The sequence below is a fragment of the Hypanus sabinus genome, chromosome 13, assembly GCF_030144855.1.
Source record: "Hypanus sabinus isolate sHypSab1 chromosome 13, sHypSab1.hap1, whole genome shotgun sequence".
NCBI classification, from domain to species: Eukaryota; Metazoa; Chordata; class Chondrichthyes; order Myliobatiformes; family Dasyatidae; genus Hypanus; species Hypanus sabinus.
Genome location: NC_082718.1, coordinates 26,900,376 through 26,928,366, shown reverse-complemented (window position 1 = coordinate 26,928,366; position 27,991 = coordinate 26,900,376). Strand labels below are relative to the sequence as shown.

At 42.9% G+C, this 27,991-nt stretch overlaps 1 protein-coding gene across 13 annotated transcripts in view; it reads right to left on the bottom strand.

The window, feature by feature from the left end:
• celf2 (cugbp, Elav-like family member 2) overlaps positions 1–27,991 on the bottom strand; it is a 1,092,382-nt gene that overhangs the window by 179,965 nt on the left and 884,426 nt on the right. The gene's annotated exons all lie outside the window — the stretch shown is intronic.

Below are 27,991 nucleotides of genomic sequence, written 5' to 3'. Positions count from 1 at the left end.
CATGATGAATGCACACAGTCTTTTACCCCAGGGGAAGGGAACAAAAATCTAAAGGGTTTAGGTTTAAGTGAGAGGGCAAAGATTTAAAAGCAACCTGAGGGCTAACTTATTCATGCTGAGGGTAGAGTTTCTATGAAACAAACTGCCAGAGGAAATAGTTGGAGCAGGTACAATAATATCACTTAAAAGACATTTGGACAAGTACATGGATAGGAGTGGTTTAGCCAAATGTGGGCAACTGGATCTTGCTTAGGCAGGGACCTTGGCTGAGCTGGGTCTAGCTGGGCTCCCCATCCTGCTTCCAGGCTGTATGACTTGATGATTCACTGAATACCAAATGCACACACTCACCTTTTAGATCGGTCCGACCTTTGTTCCAGACTCCCCACCCCACCCCCACCCCGCCCTCACAGGCCTCCATCAATGCAGCTCATCTTTTTAGCCAAGGATAGTTTAAGAATCAGGGGTTGGGCGGGGGAATCTCATTGAAACCTATCCAATATTGAATGGCCTAGATAGAATCAACATAGACAGGATGTTCCCTGTAGTGGGAGAGTCAAGGATCAGAGGGCACAGCCTCAGAATAGAAGACCGATCCTTTTAGAACGGAGATGAAAAGTTAATTCTTTAGCCAGAGGGTAGTGAATTTGTGCAATTCAATGTCACAGACAGCTATGGAGGCCAAATTATTGGGTATATTTAAATCGGGGATTGATAGATTCTTGATTACTCAGAGTGCCAAAGGTTATGGGGAGAAGGCAGCAGAGTGGGGTGAAGAGGGCTAATAAATCAGCCATGATCGAATGGCAGAGCAGACTTGATGGGCTGAATGGCCTAATTATGCTCCTATCTTATGGTTTTATAACAATGCCAGTTGTAAAATCTACATCAGCATCCCCACAGAATTCAGAGAATTCAGCACAAAGTATGCTCGCATTAAGGAGGAAGATATGAGCACGTACAGACTGGATAGTTGCTCTCCTGAGAAGGGTACAGAATGGGCCACAGACGTTTGATAAACAGTCCTGACAAACACATTGGGAGGTCTTTGATACTTCAAATGCTTTCTAATAATGTGCAAAGCCTTTAGAGACTTTGAACTTCTGGCAGAACAAATTAAAAAAAACAAAAGAACAATAATAATAAGACCAGACAAAATTACTGCTGCGTTTCCCAGCATTATATTCACATTGCTTTTGCACTACACTGGATGACTCTCCCTGGAGTGCAGCTTTACCAGTTGTGTGAGATGCTGCACAATCAATTGGACCTCAGTTTAACAGAGAAACACACAATCATCAGCTGCAGCCACTTCATTTCCAAGCCCAGACACCTCTTATAGTCTCAGACTTATTGAAAGATAGCACGATAAATGGGCAACACACACAAAATGCTGGACAAACTCAGCAGGTCAAGCCATACCGGTGGCTCTTTATTCTGCTCCGTGGATGCTGCACGACCTGCTGAGTTTCTCCAACATTTTGCGTGTGCTACGTTGGATTTCCAGCATCTTGAGAGAATAAACGAGCATGCATCGGCTGAAGATGAAAGCTTCTGCTTGTCCTCCACCAGAAATGTAATGGGGAGGGTGTGTAGAGGTGTAGAATGTGGTATGGTGGGTCTCTGAGTCTATCGGGGAAGGCAAAGGCCTAGTGTCTGTGAGTCCACCAAAGCCCCAGGGAAGGCTTGCCCTGAGGCTAGCGGACAGTCTGTACCTGTGTGGGTGGGGGGGGGGGGGGTAAGGGGCTTGTTTTGCTGTTTTTGCTGCTTGTGCTCTGCAAACCCAGTTGGCGCTGGAATGTGTGGAGACACTTGTGGGCTGACCCAGCACATCCTCAGGTTGTCCTGATTGTTAACGCAAATGATACACTCTGTACCTTAAGGTTTTAGTGCTTCTGCTTGAATACATCGGCTGAAGTTTGTACCAAATAGTTCTACCCGAGGACACAGGAGCAGAATTAGGCCATTTGGCCAATTGAGTTTGGTTGATTTATTTTCCCTCTCAACCCCATTCTACTCCGTGTAATCTTTGACAGCCTGAGTAATCAAGTACCTATCAACCTCTGCTTTAAATATACTCAATTAATTGGCCTCCACAGCTGTCTGTAGCAATGAATTCCTCAGATTCACCACTCTCTGGCAAAAGACATTTTGCATCTTTTGTCTACAGGGATGTCCTTCTATTCTGACATTATGCCCTCTGCCCCTAGACTCCCCCACTACAAGAACCATGCTTTTGACATCCGTCTTATCTGGGCCTTTCAATATTCAGTAGGTTTCAGTAAGATCCTCCCTCATTCTCCTGAACTCCAATGATCACAGGCACAGAGCCATCAAATGCTCCTCAAATGTTAACTCCTTTAATCCTGGGATCATTCTTGTAAATCTCCTCTGGGCTCTTCCCAATGCCTTCAGATGCTGGAATCTGAAGTGACAAAAACGATATGCCTGTTGAAGCTAGCAGGTCAAGCAGCATCGGTGGGTGGAGAGGAATTGTCCATGTTTCAGGACAAAATCAGCAAGGGGAGATGGACTCCCTCGAATTCTTTCCCTCCACCCCAACATACATATATGCCGCTCGACCTACTAAGTTCCTCCAGCTGATTGTATGTAGCTCTCAAAAAAAGATAAAACCCTCTTGCGTCTCTAAGAACACCGACTCCTGATTACAGAACCCTTTCACTGCCATTGATGGTCCTGGCTGAGCATCTAAAGGCAAAAATCACAGGCCATGGACTGCAAACCAGGGAGCAGACGCTGCCAAGTGCAAATTATGGACTCAGATGAAAGCATGCCACAACAGGATTGTTATTACTCTCGTAAAGTCTCTATCTAGCCTTGCATCCAGCGTGATGCTATATTAATCTGCGACTCACTGCTCCATAGCAATGAATGCCATCTGGATCCTGAGCAGCCACCAAAAACCACAGCTGCTAAAGACCCTGATAACATGCTCCCCAGCCAAAAGAAATCACTGCCACATATTACACCATCCTCTAGCAAGTGGAAAGGATTGTGCTCGGTCAGAGACAGGGTTTCCCGCAGTTCGTGCAGAGCAGATATGGGGTGGAAGTGCAATGCACTCATTTGTGATTTTGACTCCACTCCAGTTTTCTTCATATAACCAAATGAAACCCAAACCTTAATAGAGGTGGACAAGATGCTAAGAGGCATTGATTGAGTGGCTAGACAGAGACATTTTCCCCAGGGCAAAAATGGCAAATACAAAGGAGAATAACTCAAAGTTGATCAGAGGAAAGTATAAGGAGATGTCATCATCATTAGGGGCATTTAAGAAACTCTTAGATAGGCACATGGATGATAGAAACATGGAGAACTGTGTAGGTGGGAAGGGGTAGATTGATCTCAGGGTAAGTTAAAAGGTTGGCACAACATTGTGGGCCGAAGTGACTTACTGTGCTGTAATGTTCGATGATTCTCAGCCAGGGCACTGTGCACTGAACAAAACATTGGAAATGACAGGGAAACACCAGACAGGAATGTGTGAGGAATGTCAGGAAGAGGAGTCAGTAGATCATGTAATTCTGAGTTGCAGGAGGTATGGGATACAGAGAGAGATGATGAGAAGGGAATTGGGGGTGCAGGAATTCACATTAAAAGGGTTACTGGACATGGGTGAGAGAGCACAGGTCAGGGTACTTTTAGCTTTCATATAACAATTACAGCACGGAAACAGGCCATCTCGGCCCTTCTAGTCCATGCCAAACACTTACTCTCACCTAGTCCCACTGACCTGCACTCAGCTCATAAACCCCCATTCCTTTCCTGTCCATATACCCATCCAATTTTACTTTAAATGACAATACCGAACCTACCTCTACCACTTCTACTGGAAACTCGTTCCACATAGCTACCACTTTCTGAGTAAAGAAATTCCCCCTCGTGTTACCCTTAAACTTCTGCCCCCAACTCTCAATTCACGTCCTCTTGTATGAATCTCCCCTACTCTCAATGGAAAAAGCCTATCCATGTCAACTCTATCTATCCCCCTCATAATTTTAAATACCTCTATCAAATCCCGCCTCACCTTTCTATGCTCCAAAGAATAAAGATCTAACTTATTCAATCTTTCCCTGTAACTTAGGTGCTGAAACCCAGGTAACATTCTAGTAAATCTTTTCTGTACTCTCTTTATTTTGTTGACATCTTTCCTATAATTCGGTGACCAGAACTGTACACAATACTCCAAATTCGGCCTTACCAATGCCTTGTACAATTTTAACATTACATCCCAACTCCTATACTCAATGCTCTGATTTATAAAGGCCAACATACCAAAAGCTTTCTTCACCACCCTATCTACATGAGATTCCACCTTCAGGGAACTATGCACCATTATTCCTAGATCACTCTGTTCTACTGCATTCCTCAATACCCTACCATTTACCATGTATGCCCTATTTTGATTAGTCCTACCAAAATGTAGCACCTCACACTTATTAGCATTAAACTCCATCTGCCATCATTCAGCTCACTCTTCTAACTGGCCTAAATCTCTCCGCAAACTTTGAAAACCTACTTCATTATCCACAAATTTGCAGATGCTGGAAATTCGAATAACACACACAAAATGCTGGTGGAACACAGCAGGCCAGGCAGCATCTATAGGGGGAAGCACTATTGATGTTTCGGGCCAAGACCCTTCGTCAGGACCCATTATCCACAACGCCACCTACCTTAGTATCATTTGCATACTTACTAATCCAATTTATCACCCTATCATCTAGATCATTAATGTAGATGACAAACAACATTGGACCCAATACAGATCCCTAAGGCACACCAGTAGTCACTGGCCTCCAACTTGACAAACAGTTATCCACCACTACTCTCTGGCATCTTCCATCCAGCCACTGTTGAATCTATTTTACTACTTCAATATTAATACCTAACGATTGAACCTTCCTAACTAACCTTCCATGCAGAACCTTGTCAAAAGCCTTACTGAAGTCCATATAGACGACATTCACTGCTTTACCCTCGTCAACTTTCCTAGTAACCTCTTCAAAAAATTTAATAAGATTTGTCAAACATGACCTTCCATGCACAAATCCATGTTGACTGTTCCTAATCAGACCCTGTCTATCCAGGTAATTATATATACCATCTCTAAGAATACTTTCCATTAATTTACCCACCACTGATGTCAAACTGACAGGTCTATAATTGCAGTAATACAGCAATCCTCTGGCACCATCCCCATTTCTAATGACATTTGAAATATTTGTCAGAGCCCCTGCTATTTCTACACTAACCTCCCTCAAGGTCCTAGGGAATATCCTGTCAGGACCTGGAGATTTATCCACTTTTATATTCCTTAAAAGCGCCAGTACTTCCTCCTCTTTAATCATCATAGTTTCCATAACTTCCCTACTTGTTTAGCTTACCTTTCACAATTCAATATCCTTCTCCTTAGTGAATACCGAAGAAAATAAATTGTTCAAAATCTCCACTGTCCCTTTCGGCTCCACACACAGCAGTCCACTCTGATTCTCTAAGGGACCAATTTTATCCTTCACTATCCTTTTGCTATTAATATAACTGTAGAAACCCTTTGGATTTATTTTCACCTGTATCCCTTATTTTCTTAAGGGATACAGGGTTTTTGTTAATAGTATATGATAGATAAGCAGGAATAGGGTACTAGGATGGCCAAGGGGGGAGGGAGAGAGGGAAGGGGAGAGGGAGGGGGAGAGGAGGAAAAGGAGGGTGGGAGAGGGAGAGGGAGTGAGAAAGAAAGAAAGGAAGAAAATGGGTGAAGGGATTTAGAATGTAAGTCTATCGTCTGCTCCGCACTCCGGAGCAGAAGGTGGTGGTAATGCACCATTAAGCTGAGTGCCAACCGTTGTAAAACAAGAAGTTTTTAAGCCTTTGTGGAGTGCCATCTGCAGCATTGCAAAAAGCATTCAGTTCCCCATGAGCTGCCGAGATGCACAGTTTGATGCCCGCACTGCTTGGTGTGAAACCGTACCACTGGTAGTGTCTGGTCTGCTGAATTCCAACCTGGGTAGGGATGTCGAGCTACATGAGGGCCTGGTAACTTTGACAAAGCAGGAGGGTGGTGGGGGGAGACAGGTCAGGGGAAGAAACGCAGCCACTCTGGGTCCTGGTCTCTGAACTGAGGTTCAGGAAGACCCCAAGTAGCCTATGGTTTCACAGATGCTGTCCGGGCACTTCATTGTGAGACACTCTGCTGATACATCCCGTACAGGTTCTCAATTAGTCTAATATGGATGCATTACAGACTCGTACTGCTCTGCCTAAGATGGCAAGAAATCGCAGACTAATCCATCATATAAACCAAGCTCCCTTCTGTTGTCCTTATCCAGGCTTCCTGCTGCCTTGAGAAGGCTGCCAACATAATGAAGGGCCCTTTGCACCCTCGACATTCTCTTATCAAACCCCTCCCCTCCGCTAATCCCAAAGGACATGCTTCTATCCTGCTGATACCAAAATCTTGACCATACCTCTCATACGCTTTAGATGAACTCATGTTCTCTCAATCTACCACATCATGACCCCATCAATTTATCTGTCTGCCACCACTGCACTTTCTCTACAACTGGAGCACTTCACAGAAATCTGGATAATGACATGGATGGGAAGGGTATTAAAGGCTCTGACCCAAGTGTGCGTCGATGGGATTAGGCAGAATAACAGTTGGGCACGTACTAGATGGGCCAAAGAGCCTGTTTCTATGCTGTAGTGCACTGTGACTCTATATTCTGCATTCTGTTTTTTTTCCCTTTTGTACTGCCTCAGTGTACTTAGGTATGGAATCTGCCTGGATGACAATGCAACCAAAAGCTTTTCACTGTATCCCAACACACATGACAGTAATAGATCAATTACCGTGTGGCTATGAAGATCCAAGTTCTAATAAAAGAAAATGACTGTGACTCTCACTTGCCTACATGAAACACATTGGACTGAGTAAGGTAAAGGTACACTAACTTCAGTTTAAAAGTATATTTCATTATTGTATTTCGGCTGGGACACCAAGGTTAACTCATCTACAGCTGTTCTTCGAATGGTAGGATCCCTTACAACCCAGCATGAGAGAAGATATGAAGTTTTGAGTGAAAACTCAGCCAAAAGAAGGTGGCTCTCCAAGGGATAAACTCATAGACTCTTGAGTTTCATCTTATGGTGCCTGGAGCTTTCAAGGACTTGAACCCACAGTCAAAGTTTCAAACCTCAGACAGTTCATTAAAATTTTGGGATTGCATCAACCACAGGCAAATTCCAATATTCTTTACAATCTGTTCAGTTTGGGCATCATGGTCAGCATAGACAAATTGGGTTGAAGGGCCTGATCCCAAGCTGTACTACTCCTTTTGCTCTGGCAATTCTAATTTTCACAGATCTTTCTCGTGCTAAATTTAGAGTCCACATAAACTCAGCATATGTTGAATTGCTTTTTTACTGTGATATTTTAGTTTATAATGTTTTTTTTTATAAACTGTAGAAGTTCACAGTTTTCAGGTGTAATGTTGCAAGTGTTGCAAGTAATATTCACCAAATGTCTTCCACTAAGTTCACAACTGTAAATGAAAATTTCAGTCATTTTAGTGAACGTACAAATGGTTTACTCAGTCGAGTCAGGGAGCGCTACAGTCCAGAAACATGTCCTTCAGCCCGTCTAATTTGTGCTGACCTTGTCCATCGACCTATACCTGGACCATAGACCCACATATCCTTCCTGTCCATGTACTTTTCCAAACTGCTCTTAAACGTTGAAACCTAACCCATATCCACCACTTCCACTGGCAGCTCGTCCCACATACCCACCGTCGTCTGAGTGAAGACATTTCCCTTCAGGTTCCTCGTAAATATTTCACCTTTCACCCTTAACCTATGACATCTAATTCTGGTCTCATGCAATCTCAAAGGGAGAAAAAAAGCCTTCTTGCATTTACCCTATCAATACCCCTCATAATTTTGTATACCTCTGTCAAATCTCCCCTCATTCTCCTACACTCCAGGGAATAAAGTCCTAATCTATTCAAGTCCTGGCAACGCTCTTGTAAATTTTCTCAACACTCTTTCAATCTTATTGATATATTTTCTGTAAGTAGGTGAGCAAAACTTCACATAATACTCCAAATTAAGTCTCACTGACCTCGTATATAACTTCAACGTTACATCTCAACTCCTCTAAATACTTCGATTTATGAAGGCCTATGTACCAAAAGCTTTATGATCCTTTCTCCTTGTGACACCACTTTCAAGGTATTTTGGATCTGTATCTCCAGATCCCTCCGTCCTTCTGCTCTCCTCAATGTCCTACCGCTCACCATACAAGCGCTACAAGGTGCAACACCTCACGCTTGTCCGCATTACAGACAGACATACATACTTTATTGATCCCGAGGGAAATTGGGTTTCATTACAGCCACACCAAGAATAGTGAAGAAATATAGCAATATAAAACCATAAGCAATTAAATAATAATAAGAAGTAGTTAATAATGCCAAGTGGAAATATGTCCAGGACCAGCCTATTGGCTCAGGGTGTCTGACACTCCGAGGGAGGAGTTGTAAAGTTTGATGGCCACAGGTAGGACTTCCTATGCTGCTCAGTGTTACATCTCGGTGGAATGAGTCTCTGGCTGAATGTACTCCTGTGCCTAACCAGTACATTATGGAGTGGATGGGAGTCATTGTCCAAGATGGCATGCAACTTGGACAGCATCCTCTTTTCAGACACCACCGTCAGAGAGTCCAGTTCCACCCCCACAACATCACTGGCCTTACGAATGAGTTTGTTGATCCTGTTGGTGTCTGGTACCCTCAGCCTGCTGCCCCAGCACACAACAGCAAACATGATAGTACTGGCCACCACAGACTTGTAGAACATCCTCAGCATTGTCTGGCAGATGTTAAAGGACCTCAGTCTCCTCAGGAAATAGAGGCAGCTCTGCCCCTTCTTGTAGACAGCCTCAGTGTTCTTTGATCAGTCCAGTTTATTGTCAATTCATATCCCCAGGTATTTGTAATCCTCCACCATGTCCACATTGACCCCTTGAATGGAAACAGGGATCACCGGTACCTTAGCCCTCCTCAGGTCCACCACCAGCTCCTTAATCTTTTTCACATCCATCTGTCTTTATTCAGACCATTTTTCCAGTTGGTCCAGATCCTACTACAAGCTTTTGATACCTTTCCTCACTGTCCTCTTCACCCAAATCCCGGTGTCATCCACAAATTTGCTGATTCAGTTTACCACACCATCATGTGGTACCAGTCATGTAGAAACTCTTGGCCTAATATGATGCAGGGAGAGCTGGAAAACCATTTTAGTTACTGCTGATTTGTACCTAGCTTTCATTCTTTGTCCACTTAAAGTTCTTGCCCTAGATGATAGGCTGAAAGTTGTAATCTGCCCTCTGATCCTACTGAACACAAAACTGGGGAGTACACACAAAATGCTGGAGGAGCACAGCAGGTCAGACAGCGTCTACAGAATTGAATAAACAGTCAATGTTCCAGGCCAAGACTCTTCTTCAGGACTGGAAAGGAAGGGGGAATACACCAGAATAAAAAGGTAGGGGGAGGGGAAGGAGGACAAGCTAAATAGGTGAAGCCAAGTGGGTGGGGGAGGAAGTGATGTAGTATGAAGTTGGGAGGCGATAGGGCCAGAGAAAAAGAAATCTGATAGGAGAGGAGAGTGGATGATAGGAAGAAGGGAAGGCGGAAGGGCACCAGGGAGAGGTGATAGGCTGGAAGAGACAAGAGGCCAGAGTGCAGAACAAAAGAAGAGGGAAATTTTTACTGTCAGGAGAAATCGACGTTTATGCCATCAGGTTGGAGGCTACCCAGATGGAACATGAGGTGTTGCTCCTCCACCCTGAGGGGGGCCGTAGACTGACCTATCAGAACGAGAATGATAGGAATTAAAATGGTCAGCCACTGGGAAATCCTGCTTTTAGTGGATGGAGCAGAGGTGCTGGACAAAGCAGACCCCCAGTATAAAGTACGTCGGTAGAGGAGGCCGCATCAAGAGACGACCCTAACAGATTTGCAGCTGAATTGGGCAGTTTGGTGCCTGGAATGGAGGTCATGGAGGAGGTGAGTGGGCAGGGGTAATAGAAGTGCCATCACCAAGAGGGCATGGCAGCATCTCTACTTTCCTAGAAGTTTGTGCAGATTCAGCATGTCATCCAAAACTTTGACAAACCTCTATCCTTGCATGGTGGAGTGTGTCCTGACAGGTTACATCACAGCCTGGTATGGAAACACCAATGCCCAAGAACTGGTGGATAGAGCAGCCCTGTCCATCACAGGAAAAGCACCCCCCCCCCCCCCCACCGCCACCACTGAGCGCATCGACAAGGAGGGCTGCCACAAGACAGTGTCCATCATCATGGGCCCCCACCACCAGGCCATGATCTCTTCTCGCTGCTGCCATTAGGAAAGAGGTACAGCAGTGTTAGGTCCCACACCACCAGGTTTTATTACCTTTCAACCGCCAGGCATGGATAATTTCACTCACCTCAACTCTGAACTGATTCCACAACCTACAGACTGACTTTCAAGAACTCTACAACTCATGGTCTCGGTGTTATGTATTTAATTATTATTATTATTGTATTGGCACCATTTGACTTCCTTTGCACACTGGCGCTTGCCAGTCTTTTTGTGTAATTTTTAAATTCTTTGTTGTACTGCAAATGCCTGCAAGAAAATTAAATCTCAGGGTAGTATGTGGTGACACCTACGTACTTTGATAATAAATATACTTTGAACATTTGGAACTTTGGTCAAGGAAACTTCATTTTAACTAAGTATTAGAGGCAAGAATAACTTGTAAGCTGTTGTAAATTTTTGTCTGCATAGGATACCCTCTGGATTCAATCAACAGACTCCCATTTAGACCAGCAATCAAAACCACCCTTCCTCAATACTCTCCAACCACTGATTACAATTGGGGTTACAGCCTCGGCCTCTCACAGTGTGAGGCACTTTCAATGATACAATTTTAATTGATTTTGCTTTGCTAAAGTAAACGAGATCAGGATCCATTAAGTACGGAGGGAGCTTAGTAAGTCTAATACTCCAGTTTACCATGTTGATTTGTCTCGAGGTGTTTCACACAATGAGACAAAGGCAGTGGCTGTTTGGTGCCAAAAATGCAGTAAAAATAGCAACAGAATCAACGGTCATTTGCTGAGGGAGGAATGTTCCTGACAATATCAATAAAACTGTCTGGTCTTCCTCGACTCACACCACAGGGTCCTCAAGCAGTCACTTGCATTGCCTGGTGAGTCAGAGATGGGGGCTTTAATACTTGTTCTGATACTTAGCCAACCTGACACTCGGCAATGCCCTTGAGCCCCAGTCTGGATGTTATTGGAGTCTTGTTCTGGTGTAAGCTTTGGAAAAACAACTTCAGAACTGAAGGTGCAAGTGGCACAAATAGACTAACAAGGATTTTCTAAAGCGAAAATGCTGCAAATGGTGATAATGCAGTCCCCAGGCAGAGTGCAGATGGATGGATAATTTGCCTGTCAATCAAGTCCTTTGGGTGTATTGTTCTAAATGATTGATGCACTCAATTTCTGTGACTATCCTCTACTTTCTGCATTTTTCTGTGTAGAAATTACCATTTATTTTGGGAAAAGTCACTGCCATTTCTGTCAGAATTTTGCTTCCTTGCCTTTTAACTGTTCTAATTTCTGAATGAGTCTATAATTTTGTCTACAATTCACAGACTGCTCTGAACCTGCACTTCCACCACGAACTTTTATTTGTCCTTTTCTCTTTTCAGAATCTTGCAGTAACAGCATCTAAGGGAGCAACAAGGAAATCTTTGCACTGATGATATGTTTGGGGTCCTTTTCAGCCCTATCTCCGATGTGAAGGGAATTGTCTGAAACTGTGTGGTGGTGTAGTGACACAAGCCAAAGCAAATGATCTTCAGTTTAATCCACAGTAAATACTCTACACTCAGTGGCCACTTTATTAGGTATACCTGCTGTTAACGCAAATATCTAAGCAGCCAATCATGTTACAAAAACTCAATGCATAAAAACATGCAGACATGGTCAAGAGGTTCAGTTGTCAGAACAAACATCAGAGTGAGGAGGAACTGTGATCTAAGTGCCAGATGGGATGGTTTGAGTATCTCATCATCTGCTGATCTCCTGGGATTTTCATGCACAACAATCTATAGTTTACAGAGAACAGCATGAAAAACAAAAAAGAAATCCAGTGAGCAGCAGTTCTGTGGGTGAAAACTCCTTGTTAATGTGAGTGGTCAGAGGCGAATGATAAGACAGACTAGATGGGAAGGTGACAGTAACTCGATTAACCTCACGCTACAATGGCGGTGTGCAGAAAAGCATCTCTCAGCACACAACACTTTGAACCTTGAAGTGGATGGGCTACAGCAGCAAAAGAGCACGAACATACAGAAATACACTCGGTGGCCACGTTACTAGGTACCTTCTGTATCTAATAAAGTGGCCACTGATTGTTTAAGAATGAACTACTGGAGGAATTCAGCAGTTTAAACAGCATCAATGCCAGCGAAGGGATAGTTGATGTTTTGGGGTGTATCCTACACTCTGGGTTTGGATCGAACAAGGGGCAGTGATTGAGAGATACGAGCAGAATTCTGTCTGTCAGGAATACAATATTATCATGCAACTCGTTAATTTTAATTAACTGCAGATGTGAACATCTGAGACAAGTTAGACAATGGGTTTGTTGGACATTTGCCAATGAACTACTGGTCATGCAATATTTTAAAAAAACCTAGCTGGTCAATTTTGATTCTTATTGCTGGTATTCCCTCATGGAGTGGTAGTGTGGCTGTTCCTTGGGGCAAAAGGGAGGATGGGAAGGCAGTAATCCAATCGTGGATCTGCTCTCTGGAGATAGTCAACACCTTTGCAGGGTATGACATGTAAGATATTTGTCTTTATAGTATAGGAAGAGGCTATTCAACCCATCAAGCCTGTTCTGAAAGCTGAGCGAATCATTCCAATTAGCACAATATCCCATGGCCCTGCAAACCTATTCTCACTTCAGTCACCTAGCTCATTCCCTATCAATGGGCATAGATAAAGGAATCTATTACATTTTAACTCTATGCAACAATGGTCAATATTGGCTTGAATATAGAAAACAGAGGTCACCATTAATCTCAAGGTTGTTTTAATAACAACATCATAGCCAAACAGAATGAAGTATGCCGAGTAATTTAAATACCCTACTACTGTATTGTTAAATAACTGTGCTTGATTATATGTACATAATCAATAAGTAACTCGCCTCCAAATGAAATGTTGGCTAATATTCATTTAGTCAATTGCAGAGTTATTAGAACTGTGAACTCTGTGCAGAATGTTGCAATGGGGAGGTTACACTTGTCCAGACTTCCCACGAACAATAAAACTAGTGACTTTGCACAATATAACCCACTTATCTCCCTGTTGCTGGTTCTTTCACTGGAATACACTTGCAACAAATTTACCGGAGATACAGGCTCTCAAAACTGCAAGAGGGATTAAACCGACGGCAGGATTAACTGCTAAAATAAGCGCCAATCTTCAACTGAGCTTTGTACCCAACAGTGTTCAACTGCACAAATGGCCTTTCTGTTGTAGGTGTAACAGTAAGATTATTGACTTGGATAACCAAGTAATGGAAGGATTAATAACACCAGGAATATAACTGATGCTCGCTCACCAGCTTCTGTATCGATCCAGGACAATATACCATGCTGACACAGGTATCTCCTACCATTATTTTTAACCTGGTCAAAATTGTTTTGAGCATAGAAAATAGAAATCACCATTAATTTTATGTTTGTTTAGCAACAAAACCATAGCCAGTCGGAGTGGAGAAAGGCTAATTCCCCTGACAATCAATAACCATACTATTGTTAAGTGACTGAAATTGATTTTATGAAATTGATTTACTATCCTCCACGTGACAGATTTTTTTCTCTTGGAAAAGTGACCCTGCTTTTAGAACATAGAACAGTACAGCAGAGTACAGGCTTCTCAGCTCAGGCATCACACACAAAATGCTGGAGGAACTCAGCAGGCCAGGCTGCATCTATGGAAAAGTGTACAGCTGATATTTCGGGCCAAGACCTTTTGGCAGGACTGGAGAGAAAAAGCAAGATGAGGAGTAGATTTAAAAGCTGGGTGAGGGGACAGAGAAACAAAAGGTGATAGGTGAAACTGGGAGGGGGACTGAAGTAAAGAGTTGGGATGTTGATTGTTGAAAGAGATACAGGGCTGGAGAAGAGGGAGTCTGATAGGCGAGGACAGAAGGCCATGGATAGAAGGGAGGAGCACCAAAGGGAGGCAATGGGCAGGCAAGGAGATAAGGTGAAAGAGGGAAAAGGGGATGGGGAATGTTGGGGGGGGGGTGTGGTGGCATAACCAGAAGTTCGAGAAATTGATGTTCATGCCATCAGGTTGGAGGCTACCCAAACAGAATATGTGTTGTTCCTCCAACCTGAGTGTGGCCTCATCACAACAGTAGAGGAGCCCATGATGTTGTGCCAACTTTTTAACCGACTTTAATCCTTTCCTCCCGCATAGCCCTCCATTTTTCTTTCATTCATGTGTCTATCTGAGAGCCTCTCGTGTGTCCCTAATGTAACTCCATCTACCAACATCCCTGCAGTGCATTCCATGCACTCTGTGTGAAAAAAAAACTTACCTTTCACATTCCCCATATACTTTCATGGAGTTATAGTGTAATAGAACACTACAGCACAGAAACAGGCCTTAAATATTTCCTCTTCACCCTTAACCCATGACCCCTATTTCCAGTTTCACCCAAACTTAGTGGAAAAAGCCAGCTTGAGTTTACCCTATCTACTGAGGCCTCTACTGGTGTGGGTTGGCCATGGATGTTTCGACCTAGCTGTCCAGATATGTAAGCCACGGCAGCACAATATGGAGAGCAAGCTGTTGTCCATGTAGCTGCCCCTCTCCACACAACTAATGAACCCAAAGGAATGGCAGAGACTGATACAGTTTGGTACCAGCAGCATCACAGGAGTTGTCAGTCAGCATTGAACTCAACGTAGGACTGCCTTATGGACTCCAGCTCTGGATTTTTCCCTCAGGGTTTACTCACGAAGCCTTCCCCATGAGTGGGTATGGCCACAAGGCAGCGGAGGTTTAAGATCAGAGTTTTCCTCCTTCTAGATGAACTGCTAACCATGGCCTGAAACACCAGTACCCACCTTTGTCCCTTCTCCTTTCAGTAGAAACAGTTCTGCTGGGCTAAGTAATTAAGTCACACATGAAGGCCAGGAGCTGGACTTGGTTGTCGGAGGCTATTTGAGTCGCACGGCATTGGGAGCATTTAATAGGAGGTGGGAGCTTATCCCCACTAACACCTGGCTATAACAACATAAAGGAATCTTATTTATTGCATTCATAATTTTGTATAATTCTATGCTCGAGGGAATAAAGTCTCAACGTATTTAACCTTTCCCTATAACTCAGGTCCTCAAGATCTCCACTGTTGCTTCCCCGAGGTAAGTTAAGGAATTAAATTATTGATGGCCTGGCAGTGCTATGCTGTTGATGGCCAAACTGTAGCTTCAATCACTTTTTTTTTGAACTGGTCCACTGGACAGCTTAAGAGCTGAGGGTTAAGTATTAACCATAACATTAAGCTCAAGAGAAATGTGAACCTGGTTTTCATTGCTCCATGGCTTTGGTGGAAATAATTCTGGCTCTTCCAAGACATGTGACATTCTGCAGATGCAACAAATCTAGAGCAACACACGCAAAATGTTGGAGGAATCTAACTGGTCAGGCAGCATCAATGGAGGGAGATAAACGTTCAACATTTTGAGCTGAGATCCTTCATCAAGACTGAATTTACACCTAATTTGCAGATACTCCATAAGAACTCAGCCTAAATAGTGATATTGTGGTTTCTGCAATATCAGACTTCCTTAGCAAAGGTTTAGATCATTCAATCTGTTCCTGCTCCTTGGGTCTGTGGCTTTGATAGATGCATTTGATTGCACAACAGATAACTGGGTGATACACACTGAACAAATTGAGCAGTATTTTGAAATAGATTAAAGTAGTCAATGAAAATCAAGTACCAGTTTTGCTGAGTGTAATAGGTGCAAAGCGTACTGCATACTTTGAAGTCCAATCAAACCAACTGAAACGAGCTTTGGTGTTATTGTGAAAATAATTCAGGAACATTTAGAACAGAAACCCCTGTTAATTGTGGAATGCTTTAGGTTTCAGAAGTGGAATCGAAAGAAAGGGGAGTAAATTTCAGTGTATGTGGCTGACTTGAAGGGATTGTCTGAGCATTGAAGGGCTTAATGATACACTAAACAGATCATTTAATTTGTGAAATCTTTCAAGAAAGCATTACATTTTAAAAAGTAGTTGAAATTGCCATAAAATGGAAACAGTAGCCAAAGATGCAACTGAGTTGCAGATAGGAATGAAAATGAGTGCAAACAAAACTGCAACACTAAACAGAAACCTACCTGGCTGAACAAACTGTGTAACTGTTGAGCAGTGGCTCACATACAGTGTTCAAGGTTGGCACTGGAAAGCTCAAACATATCAGTGGTAAGTGAAAATGCCACACCCAAGTTCTACAAAGCTCATCGGGTTTCTTAATACCATCCAGAATAAAGTAGCCAGTGAGCTAAATTGCATGGAAGGTGAAGGAATTCCTTCCAAAGTTGAGTGGAGCCCATGGGCAATGCCAATGGTTCCAGTAGCCAAGAAGGATGGGTCTGTCAGGATCTGTAGTGATTTTAAGGTCACCTTCAATCCAGTAAGTTATAGTACTGTGCGAAAGTCTTAAGTACACATACATAGCTAGAGAGTTAAAATTAGACTTTTGCTCAGTACTATAGTAATTTTATGTATAGCACTGTATTGCTGCCAGAAAAAAATTTAAAAAATTTCGTGACACATGTGAGTCAGATTCTGATATAAGTCTCTATTGTGGAGTGAGAGTAGGAAGAAGGGAAACATGATTGGGTAAAGGGGAAGGGAGCGGTACACATCAGAGAGACCTTCTATAATAATCAATTTTGAATCAAATGATTTGTGTGGTGTCTCAGGGCTAGGAAGAGTCTTCAGCCACACCATCCCCCTGCCCCTGGCACTCCTCTGCCACCTGTCCCACACCCCTTCCGCACCGCTCTACCCTCACCATTCCCAACATCCTTTGCTTCTGCCAGCTTTACAAACTCGCTCCCTGCTCTATATTGACAAATACAGTACTATGCAAAGTTCTTAGACACCCTAACTATTCATTCCTGCTGAAGACTTTTGCACCATAGTGTAGATCAATACCCTCTCTCCAGAATAGAGGATATTTTTATAAACTTTCTGGAGGGAAACAATTCAGCAAAGTGGACTTACCTGAGGCCTAACTGCAGACAGAGATGGAAGAAGGGTCCATAAATGCTCACAAAGGGTTTAATTGTTATAATAGGCTTATTTTTGGTGCAGCACCGGCACCTGCACTCTGGCAGAAAGATGCTGACCAGCTGCTGCAAGGCAGCCCAGGCACTCAGTGTTTCCTGGATGACATCATTGATACCAGTAAGGATGACAAGGAACATCTCCCAAATCTCAAGACAGTGTTAAAAAGATCAGAGAACTATGGGCTTAGAGCATGACGCAACAATAGTGAATCCTTTATATCAAGTGTTACTGTCGCCATATCATTGATCCACAATATTTACACGTCTGCTGAGAAAATTCAAGCAGAGGTGGATGTCCCAAGACCAGAGGACCATAAGATATAGGAGCAGAATTAGGCCATTTGGCCCATCGAGTCTGCTCCATTTAACCATGGCTCATCCATTTTTCCTCTCAGTCCCGATCTCCTGTCTTATCCCTGTATCCCTTTATGCCTTGACCAATCAAGAATCTATCAACTTCTACATTAAGACTTGGCCTCCACAGCTGCCTGTGGCAACAAATTCCAGATTTGCCACTCTCTAGCTAAAGAAATTCTTCCTCATCTCTGTTCAAAAAGGATGCCCCTCTATTCTGAGGCTGTGTCCTCTGATCTTAGACTCTTCCACCATGTGAAACATTCTCTACATCCACTCTATCAAGGCCTTTCACTATTTGATAGGTTTCAATTGGGTCAACCCCATTCTTCTGAGTTCCAGTGAATACAGGCCCAGAGCCATCAAACACTCTTCATATGAAAAGCCATTGAATCCTGGAATCATTTTTGTGAACTTCCTTTGAACCTTCCCCAGTTTCAGCACATTCTTTCCAAGATAGTAATAATAATAGGCATCCGTTAGTCTTGAAAGACCACGGATTTGTGCCTTGGAAAGTTTCCAGGGTGCAGGCCTAGGCAGGGTTGTATGGGAGACCAGCAGTTGCCCAAGCTGCAAGTGTCCCCTCTCCACGCCACAGAAGTTGTGCAAGGAAAGGGCAAATGCCGAAACAGCTTGGCACCGGTGTTGTCACAGAGCAATGTGTGGTTAAGTGCCTTGCTCAAGGACACAACACTTTGCCTTAGCTGAGGCTCGAACTACCAACCTTCAGGTCACTAGACCAATGCCTTAACCACTTGGCCATGCGCCAACACCAACACCCTTTTTAAGATAAAGGGCCCGAAACTGCTCACGATACTCCAAATGAGGCTTCACCTATGCTTTATAAAGTCTCACAGTTGCAGTTCTTCTTTGGATTTTTCAGCCAGTTCCCACCAAACTTGGCCTCTGTGCTCAACCCCTTGAACTCATTACAATGGATCAGGAAGAAATGGCAATGGACAAAGCAGTGTGAAGTAGCTTTCCAAAAGAAGATAAAGGAATTGGTGACGTCGGACACTGTTCTCACACATTATGATCCACATCATCCAACGAAGCTTGCCCGAGGTTCCTCACTTCATGGTCCAGGTAGAGTCACGTCACATGTTACGAGCGATGGAAGTACACTCCCCATAGGTTTTGCATTACAGACTGATGGAGGGGTTTGGTGTGTTAAATGTCAGCAGGTCAGGCAATATCTTTGGAGGGGATTTAAAGGTAGTGAATCTAAAGTTTTCTGGCCGAGCCGTATTTTTGCTCTTGTGAAGCTAAAATGACTCAATTTACTGCACAATATCTAAGATTATGCCAGCTTTTGTAGTCTCACACAGTCGTACTTAATACCACAGTTAATATAATTGTATGTTTATGCGCCTCACTGTATATTAAGCATTGATATTCTGCATTTCCTGTAACAGTAATGGAAAGAAAATGATCCTTCTCATAAGTGTCAGTTCACTAGGTGCTAGTCAGTAAAAAGCAACTTTATAATGTGCATTTCTTATCAGCAATAGCACTTAGCGTAGGAGTAAAGCTCTTTGCCTCATTTACCCCAAGAGAGGCTTTTAGTTCCTAGTTAACATCTTACAGTGGAGATGATGGATGGCTGATTATACTGGTTTCTTTCAGTGATAGAACTCACATGTCTACCTTTGTCGTCGTGGGTGCAATTCCTGGGGTTGACACATTAATCACTGTTAGGAGGAGTATTCCCTGCTGTAGGGAGCTCAGTTAGATGCTGGGGGTTGGTGGTGTTGCGGGGGGGGGAGGGGGGTTAGTGAGAATACTAGTACTCTGCACCTTTTGGCTCAACAAGTGAGAGTTGAAAACTAACTGCTGGAGGAGCTCATTGGTCAGGCAGCATCTGAACAGGGAGATGGGACAGTAAACTGTCTATTTTCCTCCACAGATGCAGCCTGAACAGCCAGGTTCCTCCAGAAATTGTTTTTTTTTTTAATTACAGATTCTGGGATTTTTTTTTTAGTCTCTAGTATCTCTATGAAGTGAGGTTTGACTGGAAAGAGAAGTCTGTAATGTGGCCGGGTTTACACGTTGTACTGAACCATCACCACGATGCCCCAGAATTCTGTGCTCTAAAGGCCTTCCTGAAATCTCAGGGTGAATAATCTAGAACAGAACAGATCTGATTAGATCCCTGGTCTTTATGGACTAAATTCACATGAGTTGGAAGAGAGACTAGGGGTGGATATACAACTGAGTTGTTGAGCAAAGCAGGGAGAGAAAAAGAACCCTCTAAGTGGTCTTTAGTTTAGCCTAGTTTAGTTTAGTTCAAGTCACTACTTCCGAAGCACTACAAACAGCAGGCCGATGAACATTGTCCCTCACCCACTATCTTAACAATAAAACTGGGGGAATACAACTAATCTAGAGCAACTAATCTGAGTTCCCATGAAGGGTTTTAGCCTGAAAATTCAATTATTCATTCCTCTCCACAGATGCTGCCTGATCTGCTGAGTTTCTCCATTGTTTTATGTGTGTTGCTCAAGATTTCCAGTGTCAGTAGAATCTCTTGTGTCTCCAAAAAAAACTAACCCATCTGTTTTTTTTTGGTTAGAACATAGAAAAGTATAGAACAGGAATAAGCCCTTTGACAAAGAATGTCTGTGGTGAAAATGACACCAAATTAAACTAAGTCCGTTTTGGCTGCACATGATCCATACCCCTCCATGTTCATCTGCCTATCTAAAAACTTCTTAAACTCCACTATTGTATCTGCTTCTACCACTCCCGCTGGAAGCATATTCCAGGCATCTACCACTATCTGTGTAAAAGAACATTGTCTATTGAATCTCCTTTCTCCCCCTCTCATCTTAAAGCTAAATTCTCTGGGATTTGACAATTCCCTCCTGGGAAAAAGACTCTACCTACCCTATCCTCATTTTATATACTTCTATTAGGTTGCCCCTTAATTCATCATGATCCTACATGATAGCAGTAACAACACTTCAAAAGTGATTCAGTGGTTGTCGAGTGGACTGGCATAGTAGGAGTGGTAAAAGGACTTTTTGGGGCAGCGTGGTCATGTGGTGGTTAGCATAACAATTGGATTCTATTCCCTAAGAGTTCAATTCGAAATTCGTTCTCCCCGTGACTGTGTGGGTTTCCTCCAGGTGCTCCAGTTTCCTCCCTCATTTCAAAGACGTAACGGGCAATAGGTTGATGGGTGTAACATCACATGGGTGTAACTGGATGGCACGAGCCTCGTTGGGCCGAAGGACCTGTTACCATGTTGTATCTCTAAATAAAATAAATAAGTAATAATAAATACCAGTTCCTTGTACTTTTCCATAAACTACAATATCCTGCTTTCCTGTAGCAGAAATTCAATTTCATGACTCAGGAGAACCCCATTCCACTTCCCTATTTTCCTCACAATATGGCAGAAGGTCAGTCAGCCCCATTGTCTAAACTACTTCAAAAGTAACCCACTTATATCCCTATAGTGTACTCTCACACACATGTCCAGTTATACCCTCCAATTCTCTCATCGGCCATCTACACCAGGGAAATTTACAAAAACCAATTTGCCTACCAAGTAGTACACCTTTGGGCTGTGTGAGGAAGCCAGACCATCCAAGAGAAACTCACAGCTGACTTCATAGTGTAGGCTCCATCCACACTAGACCGGATAATTTTGAAAACGCCAGTTTCGCGTAAGAACGATAGGCATCCACACTATGCGTTTTAAAAAATATCCCTGTCCACTTTGAAACGGATATTTCGGCGAATCTCCTCCTACTGAGCAGGCGCAGGACACATCTACCGAAAACAAGCGACATGTTTGGTGTTGGATCCCGCTGAGAAAATACGCGTTTGTTCAGTTACAGACTAGAAAAACTTAAACGATGGGCAGCTGTTGGCTCTCACTCAAGAGGACTTAAAAGTAAAAAAAAAATCAAATACTGGAACGTACGGAGGCAACCGACGGGGAGTTCACGGATAGATTGACCTGGCTGACAATGAACATTGAAAAACTGACCAACTCTGTTGCATTAATAAAGCATCTTGTTAAATGTGTAAAACATGTCTGCATCATTATTATCTTGTATTTCCATATAATGTTACATTAGGCTGTTACACATCTATTGTCAGAGAAGTACTTGCATAAATAGGTAAACCACCTTCATACGAGCAAGGACAGAAAACAGGGCAAAGTGAGTATACTTATTTATTCAGTAAGTTATGGGCCAAAGTATTTGGTGAGTACATTTCTAACTCTTCTGGCTTCAGTCTCATTGCTGTCTGTTCTGAAATTGTTAGGCTGTGTTCAAGAAAACAATGAAATGGCGTGCTACCGTCTGACAGCGTTTTCAGATTTCTCCGGTTACCCCGTCCACACTGATCTGCCCCAGCAGCGTTTTCAAAAATACACACCCTGGAAAGCGTTTCTGAAAAGCTCCGGATTCGGGGGATGAAAACGCCGTTTTAGTGTGGACGGAGGGTAAAAACGAAGAGAAAAAGCTTTGGTTATGGATTTATCTGGTGTAGTGTGGACGTAGCCTTAGATAGGTACATGAATGAAAGAACTGTTTTATGTTCCACACCAACTTCACCTTCTTGGCTCACCTGCCTTAATCTGAACAAATCCTAGTCTTAATCAAACCAAAGAACAGAGAACCACAGCTCTTTGAATAATGAGGGTTTCTTTCCAAGTCATATAACTAACACTTTATCTGAATTTTTTCAAACACGTCAACTCATCACCTACGGTGTGGATATACTTGTCTTAGTGAGGCCACCTTTTATTGCTCTAAAATCCAGAGGACAAAGGCCAACTCAGTCACTGGACCTCGGTCTGCTAAGGTTTTGTCACACTATTTCAGCAGAGCAAGATGGGGCCAAAATAGCAAGAGGCCAGTATGTTGTTGAATCCCGTTGGGATTAACAGATCAACAAAGCAGGTGCATAAATGCCTTTTGGAATTATCACAGTCTGAGCATTCACAAGGGCAAATGCTAGAAGGCAGCTCCTCTGTTGGAACAGGTGGCCTTAACCTGATGCCAGATTAATGGACTTCATTTCTTCATAGATGTTAGTCAAAGACAGTGGCTGATATTTAAGACAGACTATCATCTATCCAATCCCTCTGACTTACTGGGTGGTATTGGGAATGGATTACTATTGATACATGAAAAGCTTGTCTTGCATACTGTTCGTAGAGATCAAAACACTATAACAGTGCATTGAGGCAGAACGATGTAAAAGGATTAGCATGGAATAAAGTATAACAGCTACAGTGAAAGTTACAGTGCAGGGAAACAATAAGGTGCAAGATCATAATGAGGTAGATTGTGAGGTCAAGAGTCCATCTTATCGTACAATGGAACCCATTTAGAAGTTTTAAGCTGGAGGGGCAGAAGCTGTTTTTGAGCCTGATGGTATGTGCTTTCAGGTTTTTGTACATTCTGCCCGATAGAAGAGTAGAGAAAAGAGTATGTCCAGGGAGGGTGGGGCATTTCACATGCATTTAGAAGAACTGCTATAGGGAAAGCAGCCTATAAAGCCCAATAGTGGGATACACTTTAGCAACACACACACACATCCCCCCCCAGAGGAGCTCAGCAAGCCAGATAGCATCCATGAAGAGGAATAAACCAGTCTTGGGCCGACACCATTCATTGGACACTAGTCCTTGGACACCAAACATTTCTGGAAGGATGTTACCACAAAACGTAACATCGAAAATCCATCAGCAAGACTCTTATTATCCGAGACAAGAGAGTGCAGAGAGGGAAGAGAGAACAGTTGGGGGGGGGGGGGGAAGAGAGGTGGGTGGGAGCGCCCTGACAGTATTTTCAATCATTGTCTTAACTGTAGCTGGCAAGTTTGCACACTACAGGACAAACACACCTCCAACCAGTATAGCTGAATGTGAGCAAACCTGCAGTGATGACAAGCAGGAACGATTTATAGGGAAAAGATTCTGCACAATGTACTTTGTTTCAATATTTGATTTCCAACAATGAGCTTCTAATTTATTTAACTTCAGTTTTAATCAGATTTTGCTTGGTAAACCTTTCACACACAGAATTAAAAAGAACAATCAACAGCGTATATTCATTGGAAGATTTAATGGGCAATTTATTCAGTCACCAAAAAAACAGTGAAAGGAAACCAATATTTCCTTTTTGTTTAATTGGGTTTAGGTAAACGTCTAATTCAATACAGGTCAGCACAGGCTCAGTTAGTAACAGTCTTGGTTCGGAGCGAGGAGATATTTTTATATATCAAAACAAACTATATTCATAATAAAAATATTTGCAAGATCAAATTGTGCATTGACTTTTTATTCCTACATTCATAGTCAATATGTTCAGTACTGTTATGTTACATTCCAACACACCGATCAGACTGTTGACCACCCCTGGGGTGGTATACTACTACAATTGTGGGGCTTCCTCACCCAACCCAGAGATGGTTTGATTTCCACTGCTGACATTTGAATCTATAAATTACACTGACAGTACAGTCCAGTACCAAGGGAGTGCTGCACTCTCACATGCACCACTCTACATAACTGACAGCAAACCAAGGCCTTTGCTTTCCCTCTCATGAGCATGGGGAACTCTTCCCAGGTGTCTGAATTAATCACTCAGCCAAGCTGACCTGCTTTCAAGAAACTGCTGTGAATCAATCGTTTGCCCCACTTTTTTCCAGAGATACAATACAGAACCGGCCTGTCTAGCCCAATGAGCCGCACCTCCCAGCAACCATCTTACTTAACGGTGGTCTAATCACAGGACATTTTACAATGACCAATTAAACTACCAGCTGCTACATCTTTGGACGGTGGGAGGAAACTAGGGCACCTGAAGGTAATCCACGCGTTCAAGGGGAGGATGTAGAAACTACTTACAGAGGATGCTGGAATTGAACTCTGAACCTCAATGCTGTAACAGCATTGCACCAACCATAATGCTGCTGTGGCGTCTCCACTTCATAGAGCATACTCCAAAATGTACTTCATGGGCTGTGATTCTCTTTGTGGAGTGAAGGGTCCCACCAGAGCACGACTTTGCTGTTAGTATCGGTTTATTGCCATCCTATTTACTGAGATACAGTTAAAAACTTTGGATTGCATGCCATCCAGACAGAGTAAGTATATCCGTATACAGGTATTCCTTGTTATGTTGGCTTGTATGTATAAATCTCACTGCGAGCCTCATCAATCTCCTCACCTCCCCAGCACTCCATCAGCAATGAAGAAACTCCAAATGTAACTTTGTAACAAATGTAACTTCAGTCCTGACGAAGGGTCTCGGCCCGAAAAGTCGACAGTGCTTCTCCCTATAGATGCTGCCTGGCCTGCTGCGTTCCACCAGCATTTTGTGTGTGTGTGTTGCTTGAATTTCCAGCATCTGCAGATTTCCTCGTGTTTGACGGAAATACTCAGCATGTCAGGCAGCATGAGGGATTGAAATAACTTAAATTTTTTAGTGGCATGGCTGATGTTTCTGTTTCAACCCATTTGCACGAAATGAGCAACTGCTTTTAAACTGGTATGTGGAACGTAGAACAGTACCACACCGGAGACAGCTCCTTCAGCCCTTGATGTCTGTGCTGAGCATGATGCCAAATTAAACTGATCCCTTTTGCCCCCACATGATCCAGAACACTCCATTCCCAGCATGGTCACATATGCCTAGCCAGAAGTCTTTTGAACTCCACAATCATATCTGCTTCCACTAGCAGCCCTGACAGCTCATTCCAGGCACCTACTATTCTTATTAAGTGTAAAAAAAACTTTCCACATACATATCATTCAAGCTTTCCTTCCTTAAAATTTTACCCTCCGCAATAAAGATTTTAGCTGTCTACCCTATGCCTCTCGTTATTTTACAGTAGTGGATCATGTTCACTGTTAATCATCGTTAAAATAAAGTTAATATAGTTTGAAAATAAAGTTAGTCTATAACTTCATATAGAAGATGCCTCCCTGATTGAAAAGATAATCTAAGTGGAATTTATAATGTTTTTCATTGTCAAACAATTCTGCCTGAGCTGTTGCTTTTTTGCTTTCATTTCAGATTCCTAGTTTCTGCAGAACTTTGTTTTGAAATCGCCTACACCTCTATCTGCACAAACTGAATGTGGGTTATTGGTTAGTGGGATTGTCAAACTAATGCAGGTTTAGTCATTTGCTTCCTTGCCGTGCTCCTTGGCTCTCTGAGCACACCTCCCTCTTACCACCCTGCTCTCGAAACCTACCCAATTGATTAATACATTCCAGAAAAGGATTATAACTGAAATTCTGGTTCTTAAATAATTGAAAAATATTGCAGCTCCATAGTGAAGACCCAATTGTGTTGGAATGGAGCCAATTTGACATTCAATAGTCTGAGAACAGTTATATCCTCTACATTGTAAAAGTATGTATGAAAATAAATAAGTGAGTGGCCTTTTCAGCGAGAAAGAATGAGGCCAAGTCTATGCATTGGAGCCAAGGTGCTCTGAATCCATCAGTCCTTGAATTGCTAACACAAACTTTGAGGAGAATTTTCATGAATAACACGAAGAAATGTAATTTTTTTTTTAGCTCAAACTAACTAATAATGCCATGCACGCTCTAAAACAGTACTTGAAGAAAATTTTGGAAAATTAGTCTCTGTTCGGTTGCTATCAGTGGTTCCATGCTTTGCCTTCACTGTTCTCGGTGCCACTTTGGCAGGTTAAACCGATTTGTGTTTCATCCTTCACCTGCAGTGCATGCCGATGATGGAAAGGCAAACACGATTCCTTGGAGGTTTTCTCACCTTCATTAATTGCCAATTAGTGAGGTGCGAGGAACATAATCAGAACATCCAGAAATGCCAACTGCCTGCTTGTAATGGAAATGTTAGCATTTCATTTACAATCGCATAAGACCAAGATAATTTTTTTTCTGTTCTTGTCCCTTGGTATTATACATCCCATTCCACGGGTGTACTTGTGACACAAAGTTATGTTTGAAGTTTCTTCATTGCCAGCTTTCCCATGTGAAGGAGTGGTGGGGAGGTGAGGAGATTGATGAGGCTAGCAGTGAGATTTATACATACAAGCCAGCATAACAAGGAATATGGGGTTAAATGTGTAGAAGGTTTGGGTGATCTTGAGAAGGTCATCAAAATTCAAGGTGCAATTAGCCCGATGGAAGTTCAAGGAGCTGGGTTAGGTACAATAGACAGTGTTTTAAGCAAAGAGAGGAGGAATGGGCTAAGAATTCTATACTTGAATGCACGTAGTGTCAGAAATAAGACAGATGAGCTTGAAGCTCAGATGAAAATGGGGAACTACGATATTGTTGGGATAACGGAGACATGGCTGCAAGGGGATCAGGCCTGGGAATTGAGTGTACCAGGGTTTACGTACTATCGTAGAGACAGAAATATGGGAAGAGGGGGTGGGGTGGCCCTGTTGGTGAGGAATGAGATTCAGTCCTTAGCAAGAGGTGACCTGAGAACAGGGGAAGTAGAGTCTGTGTGGATTGAGCTGAGGAACAGTAAGGGTAAAAAGACCCTAATGGGTGTTGTGTACAGGCCCCCAAACAGTAGCGTGGATATTGGGTACAAGTTGATTAGGGAGTTAACATTGGCATGTGCTAAAGGTAATGCAGTCGTTATGGGAGATTTCAACATGCAGGTGAACTGGGAGAATCAGGTAGGTGCTGGACCCCAGGATAGGGAGTTTGTGGAGTGTCTAAGGGATGTATTTTTGGAACAGCTTGTGCTTGAGCCAACCAGGAACGAGGCTATTTTGGACTTGGTGATGTGTAATGAACAGGAATTGATAAGTGATCTTGAAGTAAAGGAGCCATTAGGAAGTAGTGATCATAACATGATAAGTTTTTATCTACAATTTGAGAGGGATAAGGGCAGATCAGAGGTGTCAGTGTTGCAATTAAATAAAGGAGACTATGGAGCCATGAGGGAAGAGCTGGCCAAAGTTAAATGGGCGGATGCCCTGGCAGGAAAGACAGTGGATCAGCAGTGGCAGATATTCTTGGGGATAATACAAAAGATGCAAAAGCAGTTCATTCCAATGAGAAGGAAGGATTCAAAGAGGGGGAAGGGGCCACAGTGGTTGACAAAGGAGGTCAGAGATTGTATAGCATTAAAGAAAAAGAAGTATGACAGGGCTAAGATGAATGCGAATACAGATGATTGGGAAA